Source organism: Euprymna scolopes, chromosome 4 (genome assembly GCF_053919585.1).
Source record: "Euprymna scolopes isolate OS-2025 chromosome 4, ASM5391958v1, whole genome shotgun sequence".
NCBI lineage: Eukaryota > Metazoa > Mollusca > Cephalopoda > Sepiida > Sepiolidae > Euprymna > Euprymna scolopes.
Genome location: NC_136485.1, coordinates 5,477,541 through 5,494,722, shown reverse-complemented (window position 1 = coordinate 5,494,722; position 17,182 = coordinate 5,477,541). Strand labels below are relative to the sequence as shown.

Sequence of the window (17,182 nt, the reverse complement as noted above, 5' to 3'; positions counted from 1 at the left end):
GAAATTACCGTTTAATTTCATAAACGCTGGTACTTTGTACATCAGTGGATATATTTAGTTTTTCTTCTTTATTTACTTCGTTTATTTATTTATGCCATCCGCTGTTCATTTTACTACATTAAATACACCATCTAGTTATTTACGTCTTCTCTTATATTAAGTTTTTACTAATGTTACCCCGGTTCGTTCCCCTACAACTTAGCCTACCTCTATTTTTCCCATTGTACCATTTATCTCTTTCTCCCTTATACCTTTATATAAAAACATTCAATGTGCAAACACTTAAGCAACGAAACAATCGTTGGCGTTTTAGTATCAAAGTAATGTGATGGACCAACAAGCTCACTATCTTAGATATGGTCTCATCTGCACTTAAGTCATGCGTTAAATAGTACGGTATATATATATATATATATATATGAGGTTTAAACTTAGATGGCAGTTCAGGACCTATACGGTTGGCGACTATTTTGAACTCTGTCCGGCAGTAAGAGTCTAGTAGCAGATGCACCAGTCCAAATATGGCAATACTTCATGCATGGGCGAATGGTGACTTTGTAGAGGTACATATATATATATATATATATATATATATATACACATATATAATTAGTATTATAATATCCGAAAGTAATGCCTCCTATTTTTTATCGTCTGAATGGATCCAAGAGGATTGCAAATTGCATTGTTATAGTGAATGAACTTATGCATTCATGAACTGAAAGTTTCATCTCTCAGTTGCAGATTTTAATAGTTTAAGACTATCACAATACAACTCCATGTCATGGACGTGCGTCAGAATCAGAAATGTCTCATTGAATTCCTGGTAAAAATACATTGAGAATGATGGTGACTATGTAGAAAAATAAATTCTGGATCACAAAATGTTGCTTGTTTTAACACTCCGGGCTTCGTAGCTCTTCAAGTTTTTAAGTAAAAAATATATTAGTTTGGGAACGACCCCCGTATATATTCATAGTTATATAAATTCATATTAATATAAATTCATATTAATGTGTAAATGCATCTATATAAGATAAGAGACAACAAAAGGTCGATGTTTCAGTCGCTCAGGAAATCGTCAAACTACATATGTTTCTTTGAAGCTTACATCGATATAGTTTCATACTAACAATATTCTCAAGTATGTTGCACTGTTGAGGTAAATACTGAATGCATTCGTACATACATACATACATATATATATATATATATATATATATATATATATATATATCACATACATCTATTATTTTTATTCTTTTTTTTGCATGGGGGTCACCACTTATCAAGGCCCGAAGACCACTCAGTGATAAGGGTTATTGCGTGTACAGTAATCAATGAGATAGTATTGTAGTAATCATTATTATTGGGGTTTTGATAGAGTGTCTTACTTAAGGGGGCGGTTTGTCAGGAATTTGTTTATGTTGAATTTGAAGACGTCCAAGTTATAGTCAGGTGGGAAACAGGCAAGCGGCAGAGAGTTCCACTGGCGTGCAGTTCTAAGAAAGAAGCTTTGCTCATGGAATCTACGTTTGGATTTAGGCACAGATAGAGAGTGGGGAAAATTATTGACAGTAGTTTCAGCTAGACGGGTGTTTCTCGTGAAAGATTGGCGAGGGGAGGAACGGGGGATTGGAGCTCAGACGAGCACCTGCCATGGAAATAACGATAAAACAAAGACAGGCTCGCAACGTCTCTTCTGTGGGAGAGAGGTTGCAGGGTAGAGAAAAGGACATCCCCCACTAAGCCACGAAGTCTATTTTGTACTCTGTCAAGGCAGGATAGGTTGTTTTTAGCAGCTCCTGCCCAGGTGTGGCAGCAGTACTCCATCCGTGGACGTACTTGGCTTTTATACAGATAGAGAATTGCATCAGTAGTGAGATATCTTCTGGAGCGGTGGAAGGATCCCACCATTTTCCCAGTGTCCCTGGCAACAGATTTGATTAAGTTATTAATTTAATTAAATAATTAAAAAAAAAAAAGATTTTAAATATGTCCACAAAAGTGGGGTCGACGCAAAACAAAAAGGTGATGAAATCGTTTTACCGCTTAGGAATAGGAAATTATATACAAATAAGCCGCGTTTTAAAACGCCTTATTCCGTTAATGAAAATAAAAGTTAGAAAAATCGTGTATAGAATGTGACAAGAGGTCGGGAGTCATCAGTAAAACGCTAGATAGAAAATTGTGTAATTGTAATCACTTGCCAAGAAATGTAACCATGCAGATGACAAGTGATACTACGAAACACGTGCCCATGGATAATTTATGCATGGATTGAAAAAATATTTAAATGTAACCATGCAGATGACAAGTGATACTACGAAACACGTGCCCATGGATAACTTATGCATGGATTGAAAAAATATTTAAATGTAACCATGCAGATGACAAGTGATACTACGAAACACGTGCCCAAGGATAACTTATGCATGGATTGAAAAAATATTTAAATGTAACCATGCAGATGACGGGTGATACTCCGAAACACGTGCCCATGGATAACTTATGCATGGATTGAAAAAAATATTTAAATGTAACCATGCAGATGACAAGTGATACTACGAAACACGTGCCCAAGGATAACTTATGCATGGATTGAAAAAATATTTAAATGTAACCATGCAGATGACGGGTGATACTCCGAACCACGTGCCCATGGATAACTTATGCATGGATTGAAAAAATATTTAAATGTAACCATGCAGATGACAAGTGATACTACGAAACACGTGCCCAAGGATAACTTATGCATGGATTGAAAAAAATATTTAAATGTAACCATGCAGATGACGGGTGATACTCCGAAACACGTGCCCATGGATAACTTATGCATGGATTGAAAAAAAATATTTAAATGTAACCATGCAGATGACAAGTGATACTACGAAACACGTGCCCAAGGATAACTTATGCATGGATTGAAAAAAATATTTAAATGTAACCATGCAGATGACGGGTGATACTCCGAAACACGTGCCCATGGATAACTTATGCATGGATTGAAAAAATATTTAAATGTAACCATGCAGATGACAAGTGATACTACGAAACACGTGCCCAAGGATAACTTATGCATGGATTGAAAAAAATATTTAAATGTAACCATGCAGATGACGGGTGATACTCCGAAACACGTGCCCATGGATAACTTATGCATGGATTGAAAAAATATTTAAATGTAACCATGCAGATGACGGGTGATACTCCGAAACACGTGCCCATGGATAACTTATGCATGGATTGAAAAAATATTTAAATGTAACCATGCAGATGACGGGTGATACTCAGAAACACGTGCCCATGGATAACTTATGCATGGATTGAAAAAAATATTTAAATGTAACCATGCAGATGACGGGTGATACTCCGAAACACGTGCCCATGGATAACTTATGCATGGATTGAAAAAAATATTTAAATGTAACCATGCAGATGACGGGTGATACCCCGAAACACGTGCCCATGGATAACTTATGCATGGATTGAAAAAATATTTAAATGTAACCATGCAGATGACGGGTGATACTCAGAAACACGTGCCCATGGATAACTTATGCATGGATTGAAAAAATATTTAAATGTAACAATGCAGATGACGTGTGATACTCAGAAACACGTGCCCATGGATAACTTATGCATGGATTGAAAAAATATTTAAATGTAACCATGCAGATGACGGGTGATACTCCGAAACACGTGCCCATGGATAACTTATGCATGGATTGAAAAAAATATTTAAATGTAACCATGCAGATGACGGGTGATACTCCGAAACACGTGTCCATGGATAACTTATGCATGGATTGAAAAAATATTTAAATGTAACCATGCAGATGACGGGTGATACTCCGAAACACGTGCCCATGGATAACTTATGCATGGATTGAAAAAAATATTTAAATGTAACCATGCAGATGACGGGTGATACTCCGAAACACGTGCCCATGGATAACTTATGCATGGATTGAAAAAAATATTTAAATGTAACCATGCAGATGACGGGTGATACCCCGAAACACGTGCCCATGGATAACTTATGCATGGATTGAAAAAAATATTTAAATGTAACCATGCAGATGACGGGTGATACTCCGAAACACGTGCCCATGGATAACTTATGCATGGATTGAAAAAAATATTTAAATGTAACCATGCAGATGACGGGTGATACCCCGAAACACGTTCCCATGGATAACTTATGCATGGATTGAAAAAATATTTAAATGTAACCATGCAGATGACGGGTGATACTCAGAAACACGTGCCCATGGATAACTTATGCATGGATTGAAAAAATATTTAAATGTAACCATGCAGATGACGGGTGATACTCAGAAACACGTGCCCATGGATAACTTATGCATGGATTGAAAAAATATTTAAATGTAACCATGCAGATGACGGGTGATACTCCGAAACACGTGCCCATGGATAACTTATGCATGGATTGAAAAAAATATTTAAATGTAACCATGCAGATGACGGGTGATACTCCGAAACACGTGCCCATGGATAACTTATGCATGGATTGAAAAAAATATTTAAATGTAACCATGCAGATGACGGGTGATACTCAGAAACACGTGCCCATGGATAACTTATGCATGGATTGAAAAAAATATTTAAATGTAACCATGCAGATGACGGGTGATACTCCGAAACACGTGCCCATGGATAACTTATGCATGGATTGAAAAAAATATTTAAATGTAACCATGCAGATGACGGGTGATACCCCGAAACACGTGCCCATGGATAACTTATGCATGGATTAAAAAAATATTTAAATGTAACCATGCAGATTACGGGTGATACTCCGAAACACGTGCTCATGGATAACTTATGCATGGATTGAAAAAAATATTTAAATGTAACCATGCAGATGACGGGTGATACTCCGAAACACGTGCCCATGGATAACTTATGCATGGATTGAAAAAAATATTTAAATGTAACCATGCAGATGACGGGTGATACTCAGAAACACGTGCCCATGGATAACTTATGCATGGATTGAAAAAAATATTTAAATGTAACCATGCAGATGACGGGTGATACTCCGAACCACGTGCCCATGGATAACTTATGCATGGATTGAAAAAATATTTAAATGTAACCATGCAGATGACGGGTGATACTCCGAAACACGTGCCCATGGATAACTTATGCATGGATTGAAAAAATATTTAAATGTAACCATGCAGATGACGGGTGATACTCCGAAACACGTGCCCATGGATAACTTATGCATGGATTGAAAAAATATTTAAATGTAACCATGCAGATGACGGGTGATACTCCGAAACACGTGCCCATGGATAACTTATGCATGGATTGAAAAAATATTTAAATGTAACCATGCAGATGACGGGTGATACTCCGAAACACGTGCCCATGGATAACTTATGCATGGATTGAAAAAATATTTAAATGTAACCATGCAGATGACGGGTGATACTCAGAAACACGTGCCCATGGATAACTTATGCATGGATTGAAAAAAATATTTAAATGTAACCATGCAGATGACGGGTGATACTCAGAAACACGTGCCCATGGATAACTTATGCATGGATTGAAAAAATATTTAAATGTAACCATGCAGATGACGGGTGATACTCAGAAACACGTGCCCATGGATAACTTATGCATGGATGGAAAAAATATTTAAATGAAATAAATATTTGAATATTCAATAAGTAAAAAATTAAATAAATCTATAATAAGTAACGTTCCATAGAAACAAAAGGAGGCGATGAATACTAAAAAGGGAGGTAACTTATTTACTGCTTAAGAAACAAAATCAAATACAAATAAGCAGCGTTCCAAAACTTTATATATAGCTTGAAATAACAGATCATTATATATGTTTAATGAAACAGCAGGGATAATCCAAGTTTGTTTTTTCTTGTGATTCATTTATTTCATTAGGCGGGCAATATCCGAAGGTTCTGTTTGAGTATATATAAAAATTGTCATAGTTGCAAATGTTTTCAACTCCCATGAATCATTAAAAAAGATTGCGTTTAGTGAATTTACTGAAAAAGTCGACTAAAATGGTTTTCAATCGTTAAAGCATTCAAGCGAGCCACCCTCATATTGAGCTTGATTAGCGGTCTTTTTTTGTTTATACAAATAAGTAGGGACTTCCATGATTGGGAGGTGCAGGTTACAATGTAAGACGGTTAAAATGGCGGTGTTTTTTTTTTTTATTAATGTTTCAAAATTACATAAGTTAATAAGTTTCTAAATAAACGACCATCAATCAAGTTCAATAAAAGGGGGAATGCACGCTTAAGTGCTTTAAATGATTTTAATCGACTTTTTCATTAAATTTACTAAACAAATTTTTTTAATTCATCAGTCGCCTGAAGAAGACACATGAAACTCGAAAACGTTCGCGATTATGACAAATTCTTTTATACTCGAACAGAACGTTCAAACATTGGCCCGCCAAATAGAAAACACAAACAGATTGCGAGCGAAACAAATAGGAAATATCCCTGCTATTCAATGAGACCTGCATAATAGAAAAAAACTGCCGAAATATATATATATTACATATTATAGCACCTTATAACATTATGTATATACATAAAATATTAAGGTCTATAACTAGAGGTTATAATCGGGAAGGTATTTTCTGTGCTTAATGGTCCATGATAAATAGAGATTTTTATATATAAAATTCAAATTGTCTTGGAGTGTGTACACTTTAATGTTTTTTTTTATAGTCTGATATCAACCGATTAATTTTTAGTCACATGCAAGCGACTCTATAAGTCACTCCATCGGTCCGTCAGTCTGTCCATAACACTTTTGTGCTTGGCCTTTTTAGTTAAGATCAAAAGTCTTGTTAATAGATGCTGTTCTTAGCTTTTTAAGCTTTTCTTGGCCTTTTGGCCGAGATCAAAGTGTAGTATCTGCTCTGGCAGATACTGCAAGCAAAGACCATATGTGGTGGCAACTCCACGTATAAGACCTTGGTCAATGTAGGGGCAACCCTTCATACCAATTGTTACTATCCAGCTCTCCTACTCCCCGGGGAGTTGGTCCCCATTTCCCCTTCACTCCTCACATTAAAAATCGGCTTTGTGCCTAATTTGCTCGGTGGGGGAGCAAATAAATACCCTTTTCTTGGCCTTTTGGCCAAGATCAAAGTGTAGTATCTGTTCTTACTACATATTACTGTACTTATGTTTGTAACTTTGTGATATAAAGTGGGGGATCACTTTTCTGTATTAATTTAATGTAAAATGAACACCCACTTTACAACCAGTCAGTCTCAAAGCCATTCAAGTCATTCTCCAGATCATTCAAGTTGTTTTTGAAGAATTCCAGTTATTTTTAAGCAGTCAAGTTATTCTTAATGTCATTCAATTCATCCTTAATTTCATTAAAGTCATTCTAAGTCATTTACTTTTTATTTAAGTCATTTCAGCCCATTTTTCGGTCATTTTAGTTTATTTTTAAGAATTTCATGTCAATCCTACGTTCACGCATTCATTCATTACACGAGACTATGCGACTAATGGCTATCGGCCTTGTTTTAAATTGAGCTCTTCAATTTATTAAATGGGTCAGCCGTTGGCATGTTGATATATTGTGGAGTGAGTAGTGAACTCTGACATGGAAAATACGATTTTGCTTCGTCAGATGTAATTTCGTCTATTTAAATCTCACATGCACATTACTTGGTTGCCATATTTACATCCACATCATATTTACATCCACATTAATGTAATTTATATTTCACGAAGAAAGCAATTTCAGGAGGAAAGGAATAACAGTGCCATATTTCCATTTATAATTATTATCTTATTTTTATTCTATTATTTTAATTTTACTATTAAGCTTATTGTTATTATTATTATCTAATTTATTATTTTAATTTTACTATTAATTATTATTGTTATTATTATTACCCTTTATTACTTATTCAAGTTTTCTTTGCTATATAATCACCAAAAACTTTATTTTGTTAGAAACACTCGTATATTACTTGATGTAAAAATCTCTTCTGTCTACGAAAAATAAATTACGTCTGCGTGTGTGTAAATACTATGTGGTGAGTACATGACAAACAGGATGTTGTTTTCATGTGTTATTTGAATTGACCAAGATACATCTCACTAGACAAAATCATGTCTAACATGTCACAGTTCAAAATCTACACCATCATCCATAACATTCCACCCTGCCAACGACTGCCCGAGTTTATGAATTGAAAATATCAAATCATAATGATGTTTGATTATAGAAAACTATACAATTCACACGTTCAAAGACGAGAATCGAAAATGTTAATAAATGGCCCATATGTATCACAAACGTTTCTGCTTCATTCTGGAAGCATCTTCAGGTAGAAGTCGAATGATGTGCTATGAAAGACTGAAGAGTAATATATATATATATATATATATATATATATATATATATATATATATAGGGTGTCTACAAAGTCTGACTACATTATGTAGCCAGACTTTGTGGGCACTGTGTAGATTATGTAGCCAGATTTTTATGGGCACCCTGTATATATATATATATATATATATATATATATATAAAATTATTACTATGACAATTTTTAAATACCTAGCAGTTATATCACATAGGATTAGTGAATCTCTTGAAAAAAGTTTCCTTTCTACGGCAATGGCTCTTGACATATCAAAGGCCTTCGATAAGGTATGGCATAAGGGCCTACTTCACAAGATTTCTAGCTATGGTATTACTGGAAATGTTTTCTCAATCATTAAATCCTTTCTCTCTAATAGGTTCATAAGAGTAGTGGTTGATGGGCAGAAATCAGAGGCCTACAGTATTAATGCTGGAGTCCCCCAGGGGTCCATCCTGGGCTCAACCCTCTTCCTGATCTACATCAATGATCTCCCTAAACACATACTTAAATCATTCGTTGACATCTAGTCTGATGACACGACCATCTACGGCAACACATCAAAGGCTGTAAATGACAAAGTTCTCTCTAATTCTCTCTCCTCTGATCTTGACGGCATGGTACAATGGGGGAAGACATGGCTGGTTACCTTTAATGCATCCAAAACCAAGCTTCTATGTTTACATCATCAATGCTCTGATCCCCATCTGGCATCAATTGGGGTGGATGGCTCTCGTCTGGGTGAGGCCCCGTGTTTTGACAAGCTTCTGGGTTTGACCTTTACTCCTGATCTGAAATGGAACACGAACATCAAGTCTGTTGCCAAGGTCTCTGGAAAGATGGTGGGATCCTTCTACCGCTCCAGAAGATATCTCACTCCTGATGCAGTTCTCTATCTGTATAAAAGCCAAGTACGTCCAAGGATTGAATACTGTAACCATATCTGGGCAGGAGCTGCTAAAAACAGCCAATCCTGCCTTGACAGAGTACAAAATACACTTCGTGGCTTAGTGGGGATGCCCTTTTCTCTACCCTGCAACCTCTCTCCCACAGAAGAGAAGTTGCGAGCCTGTCTTTGTTTTACCGTTATTTCCATGGCAGGTGCTCGTCTGAGCTCCAATCTCTCTTCCCCCCTCGCCAATCTTTCACGAGAAACACCCGTCTAGCTGAAACTACTGCCAATAATTTTCCCACTCTTTATCTGTGCCTAAATCCAAACGTAGATTCCATGGGCAGAGCTTCTTTCTCAGAAGTGCACGATTGTGGAACTCTCTTCCGTTCGCCTGTTTCCCACCTGACTACAACTTGGATGTCTTCAAATCCAACATAAACAAACTCCTGACAAACCGCCCCTTTAAGTAAGACACTCTATCAAAACCCCCAATACTAATGATTACTACAATACTATCTCATTGATTACTGTACACACAATAGCCCTTATCCCTGAGTGGCCTCCGGGCCTTCATAAGTGGTGACCCCCATGTAAAAAAAAAAAAAAAAAAAAACAAACTTATGGACATTAATGTTTCATCCTTTCAGGAATCTATCAATGCAGGGAGTTATGATTACAGCTGGTTGGGAGATTCGAACCTGGCCACAAAACCATCTGACTATTAGCAAGGAACAAACCACATGGCCAACGTGCCCATAAAGTCTGGCTACATAATCTACACGGTGTCCACAAAGTCTGACTACATAATATAGTCAGACTTTGTGGACACCCTGTATATATATATATATATATATATATATATATATATATATATATACAGGGTGTACAGTAAATAAAATAGGCGATTTTTGTCTATTAATTCTCTCCAATCCTTTCCAACTTCTGAATAACAGTCTTCACTTCTAGTAGAAACTGGCTGATGCAATCGCCATATTTATCATAAGTCCGAGTACTTTCCAATCCTCCAGGATTCATAGTCAGGGATAAATTAATCTAACTAGTTTTATATACCTTTTATTTCTTTTCCTTTTTGTTTAGTTATTTTATTTTTTCCTTGGTTAATAGAATGAATACAATTATTCAGAAGTTGAACAGAATCGGAAATAGAATTAATTTTATTTAATGAAATATCTTCAAGAGAAAAATGCTGCATTATATATATATATATATATATATATATATATATATATATATATATATATATATATATATATATATATACTCTTTATTTGTTTTAACATAAGCAGTAATATATTGCTACAGTCATGAACAGGTTTTGTCAACTAGCTAGCAATAACTAGAGGTCTCTTCAAGCGATACAACTAATACGAAAACAAAGCTTGCTTTCGTATAAGCTGTATACAATAGTGTTTCAGTAATAAATCAAAATTGGTTTATATGTCAGAAGACATACAATATAAACAGTTTAATTTATCGATATATTTTATTCAAGCTTTTTATAAGGTTGACTCATATTATATAAACTTCATTCAAATTAAAATAACCGTAAATGAGGTCGACCAAACATTTATATTTGAGTATTTTTAAACATCTATGCAAGATCACAAAAAGCCTTTTGTGTAACCGTATTTTGGTATTGTTGACTTATTCTCACTGCCTTCAACAATCAAAACACACACACACAATATATATACACATATATATATATATATATATATATATATATATATATATATATATATATATATATATATATATATGTATGTATATAATCCATTCATGTGAAATCATTTTTCTTTTTTCTCCATTCCCTCCGCTTCACTATTTTTAAACTTTTACCACGTAAGCTCTATGGCTTACTTGCAGTTTCATTAAATACTTTGCAAGCAGAATCCAATTCCACATTTTGCTAATTCCTATCCTCTGATGAGAAGGAAAGTGTTTCTTTCAAAACCCCACGGATTAAGGACCCTCCACTTAATTCGTGTCTTCTTTTTGAAAGTTAAATATGTTTTTAACTCTACTTAAAGTTTTTTTTAACATGTTTTATCAATTCTTTGTACTTTATATATATATATATATATATATATATATATATATATATACTAGCCTGGGAACCCAGCGTTGGCCGGGTGTTTGGAGGTGTGTGTTGAGCCAAAAAAAAAAAAAAAAAAAGTGGTAGTAGGAAGGCAGGTTCGAACCCGTACCGCGAAGGAGGAAAAGAATGAGGAAAACGTAACGTCTTTGTTGTTACGACCACTGCCAAACCGGAAGTGACGTAGTTTTAAATTAAGGCTAGACAATCGAAAGGAGGGGATGACTTTCGAAAATATCGGCGAAAAAAAAAAAAAAAGCGACCACTTCCTGTAGAAGGTGAAAAAATGTTTTTAGTCAATTTTTCGATATGTGCCGTCTGAAAGGCCGAGCTCAAAAACGATAGTCATCTTGTTTGGACCAGAAATTGTCTGAATAATTTGGCAGAAAGCGCAGTGGTCAATTTTTTTTTAAATTTGACCCCTATTATGACCTCTTAACATTTGTTTTGGGCTCAAATCAAGTTATTAAGTTAGATCTATGTCCAAGGAACCTATATCTAAAATTTCAAGTGTATATACCCAAAATTGGCGGAGGAGTTTGGTAGAGTTCTCAAAGGTCAAATAGTTTAACTTTGACCCCTTAATCGCCAAATTTCTGGCCGAAAACAGATTTCAAAGATTTACCAAATCTCAATACCCTGTATATCAAATTTCGAGTATGTAGACTGAAAATTGAGTTATTGTGTAGGGAAATGTACACAGACAGACACACAGACACAGACAGACACACAGACACGATCACTTTTATAGATATAAAGCAAATATTTGTAGTTTAAATGGATTCGAAAGCAAAAAAAAAAAAGCTAATTATTTTATGTTTAAAATATTAGTGTGATTAATAAAAAATAAAATTAAATTCGATATTTTATCATTTCAGGTAAAATAAGCTTTGATCTGTTTTTTTTTTTATATGAGGATCACCACTTATCAAGGCCCGGAAGCCACTCGGGGATAAGGATTATTTTGTGTACAATAATCAATGGGATAATATTGTATATTTTATTGAAGTTGGTATTGGAGATTTGATAAGTGTCTTACTTAAGGGGGCGATATTGGTATTGGAGATTCGATAAAGTGTCTTACTTAAGGGGGCGATTAATCAGGAATTTGTTTATGTTGGACTTGAAGACGTCCAAGTTGTAGTCAGGTGGGAAACAGACAAACGGAAGAGAATTCCACAGGCGTGCACTTTTCAGAAAAAAACTATGTCCATGGAATCTAGGTTTTGATTTAGGCACAGATAAAGAGTGGGGGAAATTAATGGCAGTGGTTTTAGCTAGACGGGTGTTTATCATGACGGATTGGCGAGGGGTGACCAGAGATTGGAGCTCGGACGAGCACCTGCCATGGAAATAAAGATAAAACAAAGACAGGCTCGCAACGTCTCTTCTGTGGGAAGAGAAGAGAGCACCCCCCACTAAGCCAGAAATCTATTTTTTACTCTGTCAAGGCAGGATAGGCTGCTTTTTGAAGCTCCAGCCCAGATGTGGCAGCAGTACTCAATCTTTGGACGTACTTAGCTTTTATACAGATAGAGAACTGCATCAGTAGTGAGATATCGTCTGGAGCGGTAGAAGGATCCCACAATTTTCCAAGCGGCCCGGGCAACAGACTTGATATACGTGTTCCATTTCAGATCAAGAGTAAAGGTCAAATCCAGGAGCTTGTCAAAACATGAAGCCTCTCCAAGACGAGAGCCATCCATTTCAATTGATGCTAGATGAGGAACAGAGCGTTGATGATGTAAAGTTAGGAGCTTGGTTTTAGATGGATTAAAAGTAACCAGCCATCTCTTCCCCCACTGAACGGCGCACTCAAGATCAGAGGTGAGGGAATCAGAGAGAGCTTTGTCATTTACAGCCTTTGATGTGTTGCCGTAGATGGTCGTGTCATCAGCATAGATGTCAACGAATGATTTAAGTATGTGTTTTGGGAGATCATTGATGTAGATCAGGAGAAAATTGGGCCCAGGATGGACCCCTGGGGGACTCCAGCATTAATACTGTAGGCCTCTGATTTCTGCCCATCAACCACTACTCTTATGAACCTATCAGAGAGAAATGATTTAATTATTGAGAAGATATTTCCAGTTATACCATAGCTGGAAATCTTGTGAAGTGGGCCCTTATGCCATACCTTATCGAAGGCCTTTGATATGTCAAGAGCAATTGCCCTAGAAAGGAAGCCTTTGTGGAGAGATTCACTAATCCTATGGGATATCTGTTAGCACATCAGCTGTAGATCTCGCAGAACGGAAACCATATTGCATGCCACTAAGGAGGTTATTTCTACTGAGGTGGTTGACTACTTCTCTATTTAATATGGATTCCAGTAACTTACTCATGACACACAAGAGACTTATTGGTCTGTACTGAGAGGGAGATGACGCATCACCTGAGTTCTTAAATACAGAGCATACTGACAAGGTTTTCCAGGGTGTTAGAAAGCACTTCTCCTTAAGGCAACGCTTAAACAGTTTTATAAGTATGGGGGCAAGTTCTGGTCGAAGCTTTTTCAACACTATAATTGGAATGCCGTCTGGGCCAGTTGCTTTACTGGAATCAAGGTTCTTGATTAGTTTGGCGACCTCATGCACAGATATTTGTATGTTGGATAGTGTGTTGTCTGTTGGAGAAGGAAATACGGGGATTTGATGCCAATAGGGTAGAGTTAGCTGCAAAGTTCTTGGCGAATAATTTGGCCTTATCTGATGCTGATGAGATGACCTCAGGTCCATTGATGATGGTTCGGATAGAATGCACGCTTCTGTTCAAGATCCTGTTTGCTATTTGCCAAAACTGGTGGGAACCAAGCGGCTGCTCAGCTACTTTGGATTTGACGGACTGAGCATATAGCTCTTTTGCATTTTTTATTACTCTTTTACAGTGGTTGCTGGCAGTCCTGAAGGCAGCTTTAGTCTCAGTACATCTATTACGTTGGAAGCCATGGACAAATTGATTTCTGTGCGCGATGGCAGCGGCACATTCTGGGGAGAACCATGGCTGGCTGTTAGGTTTTTGTTGGAATTTTTTGGATGATATGAATCGGTCTATGTCTACAATTAACCATTCGGTCAGGTCTGATACTGTAGAGGATACATCCTTTTTAAACATGGAATGCAGAGGTAGATCAAATATGAATGTACGGAAGCTATCCCAGTCAGCCATAGAGTATCGATATACAGTACGGTGGAGAGGTACATCTGAAGACTTATTGTATTTCATTTTGATCTTAACTGTACAACTGTGTGATCGGAGGATCCCAGGGAAGATGGAACGGAACATGAACATAGGTCAGGGGAAGTTGTGAAAAAAAGGTCTAGAAGGCTTGCATACTGGCCAGTAGTATCGGGCACACTAGTGGGTTCATGAACAATCTGAGTGAAGTCATAGGCAATGGCAAAATCCTGACAGAACCTCCCCTCATCATCTGTCTTATTTGAGTGGGTCAGCCATTTCACATTATGGACATTGAAGTCACCACAAATCTGAATGGTAGCTGAAGGATGAGCAGGCAGGATGAGGTCAATTTTCTCAGATATACTCTAAAGGACAGTAACCCCGCTGTTGTGGGGGCGATAGAGGGCAAATATAAATGACGTGGTGTAGAGAAGGCGGGAGAAAATGCAGAAAATCCCGACTAATGATTCCAACAACTACGTCAGAAATTCGAAAACTCGACACACACAAAGGAAATCCGAATAGTAAAGTTACTTGAAAACTTTGATGCTATTTTTTAAGCATCTCTTACTTTTTGTTGTTTGGTCATCCCAAAACCAGGCACAGTGCCACCAAGTCGTAAGGGGCTACTATTTAGGACAAAATTTCCGGGATACTACGCAGGGAGTTGGGCAGCTAGATGTTTGTTCACATTACTCTTGAATGTCTACATGCCAGTACAGTCAGGGAAGCGGGGGTCTGGGATAGAATTCCAAAGCCTAGTAGTTCGAGGGAAGATGTTATGCTTCTACAGTGTAGGGATAGGATTTTGGTGCTGGATTGTTGGAAGTATTTGTATTTACTTTGGGAGGTACTAGTGCTTAGAGTTCTTCCAAGCATTACCATTGAAGTACTTGTAAAACAGGCACAGGGATTCCACATTTCGGCGATGTGACCGAGCTTTGAGTTTGGCCGACAGTGTGGGACCTATTAGGTTCGTGACTCTTTTTTGAAGCCTATCATGTAGTGAGAGACTTGTGGTAGATGCAACATCGCAGATGTGATGTTTACGTATGTTGCTATATTTGTATGTATAATTTATTAGACATTAAGTTGACAAAACAAGCTTTTTCAAACGAATGCATTTTATAGTTCATATTTTTGTTTTGAATTCTTGTTTAAAGGTTATGATGTATTCTAATAGTAGAGCCGTGTAAATTTAACAGTAGTTGTAAATCTTTGAAACACATTTTAAATAAAATGAATAAAAATAAAACAAATAACGACGAATTTAAAACAATTTTTAAGCAAATTCTTTTGAACTTTTTAAATTCTAAAAAGAATTGACTTACAAAAATAATTTTTTGAACTTTTTAAATTCTAAAAAGAATTGATTTACAAAAATAATTCTTTTGAAGTTTTTAAATTCTAAAAAGAATTGATTTACAAAAATAATCTTTTGAACTTTTTAAAGCTAAAAAGAATTGATTTACAAAAATAATTTTTTGAACTTTTTAAAGCTAAAAAGAATTGATTTACAAAAATAATTTTTGAACTTTTTAAAGCTAAAAAGAATTGATTTACAAAAATAATTTTTTGAACGTTTTAAATTCTAAATAGAATTGATTTACAAAAATAATTTTTTAAGTTTTTAAATTCTAAAAAGAATTGATTTACAAAAATAATTTTTTGAAATTTTTAAAGCTAAAAAGAATTGATTTACAAAAATAATTTTTTGGAAGTTTTTAAAGCTAAAAAGAATTGATTTACAAAAATAATTTTTTTGAACTTTTTAAAGCTAAAAAGAATTTATTTACAAAAATAATTCTTTTGAAGTTTTTAACTTCTAAAAAGAATTGATTTACAAAAATAATTTTTTGAACTTTTTAAAGCTAAAAAGAATTGATTTACAAAAATAATTCTTTTGAACTTTTTAAAGCTAAAAAGAATTGATTTACAAAAATAATATTTTGAAGTTTTTAAAGCTAAAAAGAATTGATTTAAAAAAATAATTCTTTTGAACGTTTTAAATTCTAAAAAGAATTGATTTACAAAAATAATATTTTGAAGTTTTTAAATCCTAAAAAGAATTGATTTACAAAAATAATTTTTTTGAACTTTTTAAAGCTAAAAAGAATTGATTTACAAAAATAATTTTTTGGAAGTTTTTAAAGCTAAAAAGAATTGATTTACAAAAATAATTTTTTGAACTTTTTAAAGCTAAAAAGAATTGATTTACAAATATAATTCTTTTGAAGTTTTTAAATTCTAAAAAGAATTGATTTACAAAAATAATTCTTTGAAGTTTTTAAATTCTAAAAAGAATTGATTTACAAAAATAATTTTTTGAAGTTTTTAAAGCTAAAAAGAATTGATTTACAAAAATAATTCTTTTGAACTTTTTGAAGCTAAAAAGAATTGATTTACAAAAATAATTTTTTTCAATGAACATTTAACGCAACACATTGTTTTTTTTTCTGAATAATTTCTCATATAAATTATAAAGGAACAGATGTCAATCCACTTGCACATTTTTTTTAATAAAAAAAAAGAACTTACAGTCCTCAATATGATAAAAATAATACATAAAATAAAATAGCTAATTTGA

At 35.0% G+C, this 17,182-nt stretch overlaps 1 protein-coding gene and 1 pseudogene across 1 annotated transcript in view; one reads left to right on the top strand and one right to left on the bottom strand.

The window, feature by feature from the left end:
• Positions 1-17,182, bottom strand: part of LOC145266490 (thrombospondin type-1 domain-containing protein 4-like) — a 1,186,987-nt gene that overhangs the window by 524,212 nt on the left and 645,593 nt on the right. The window lies entirely within an intron of this gene.
• On the top strand, positions 7,135-7,275 carry LOC145273899 (U2 spliceosomal RNA; annotated as a pseudogene).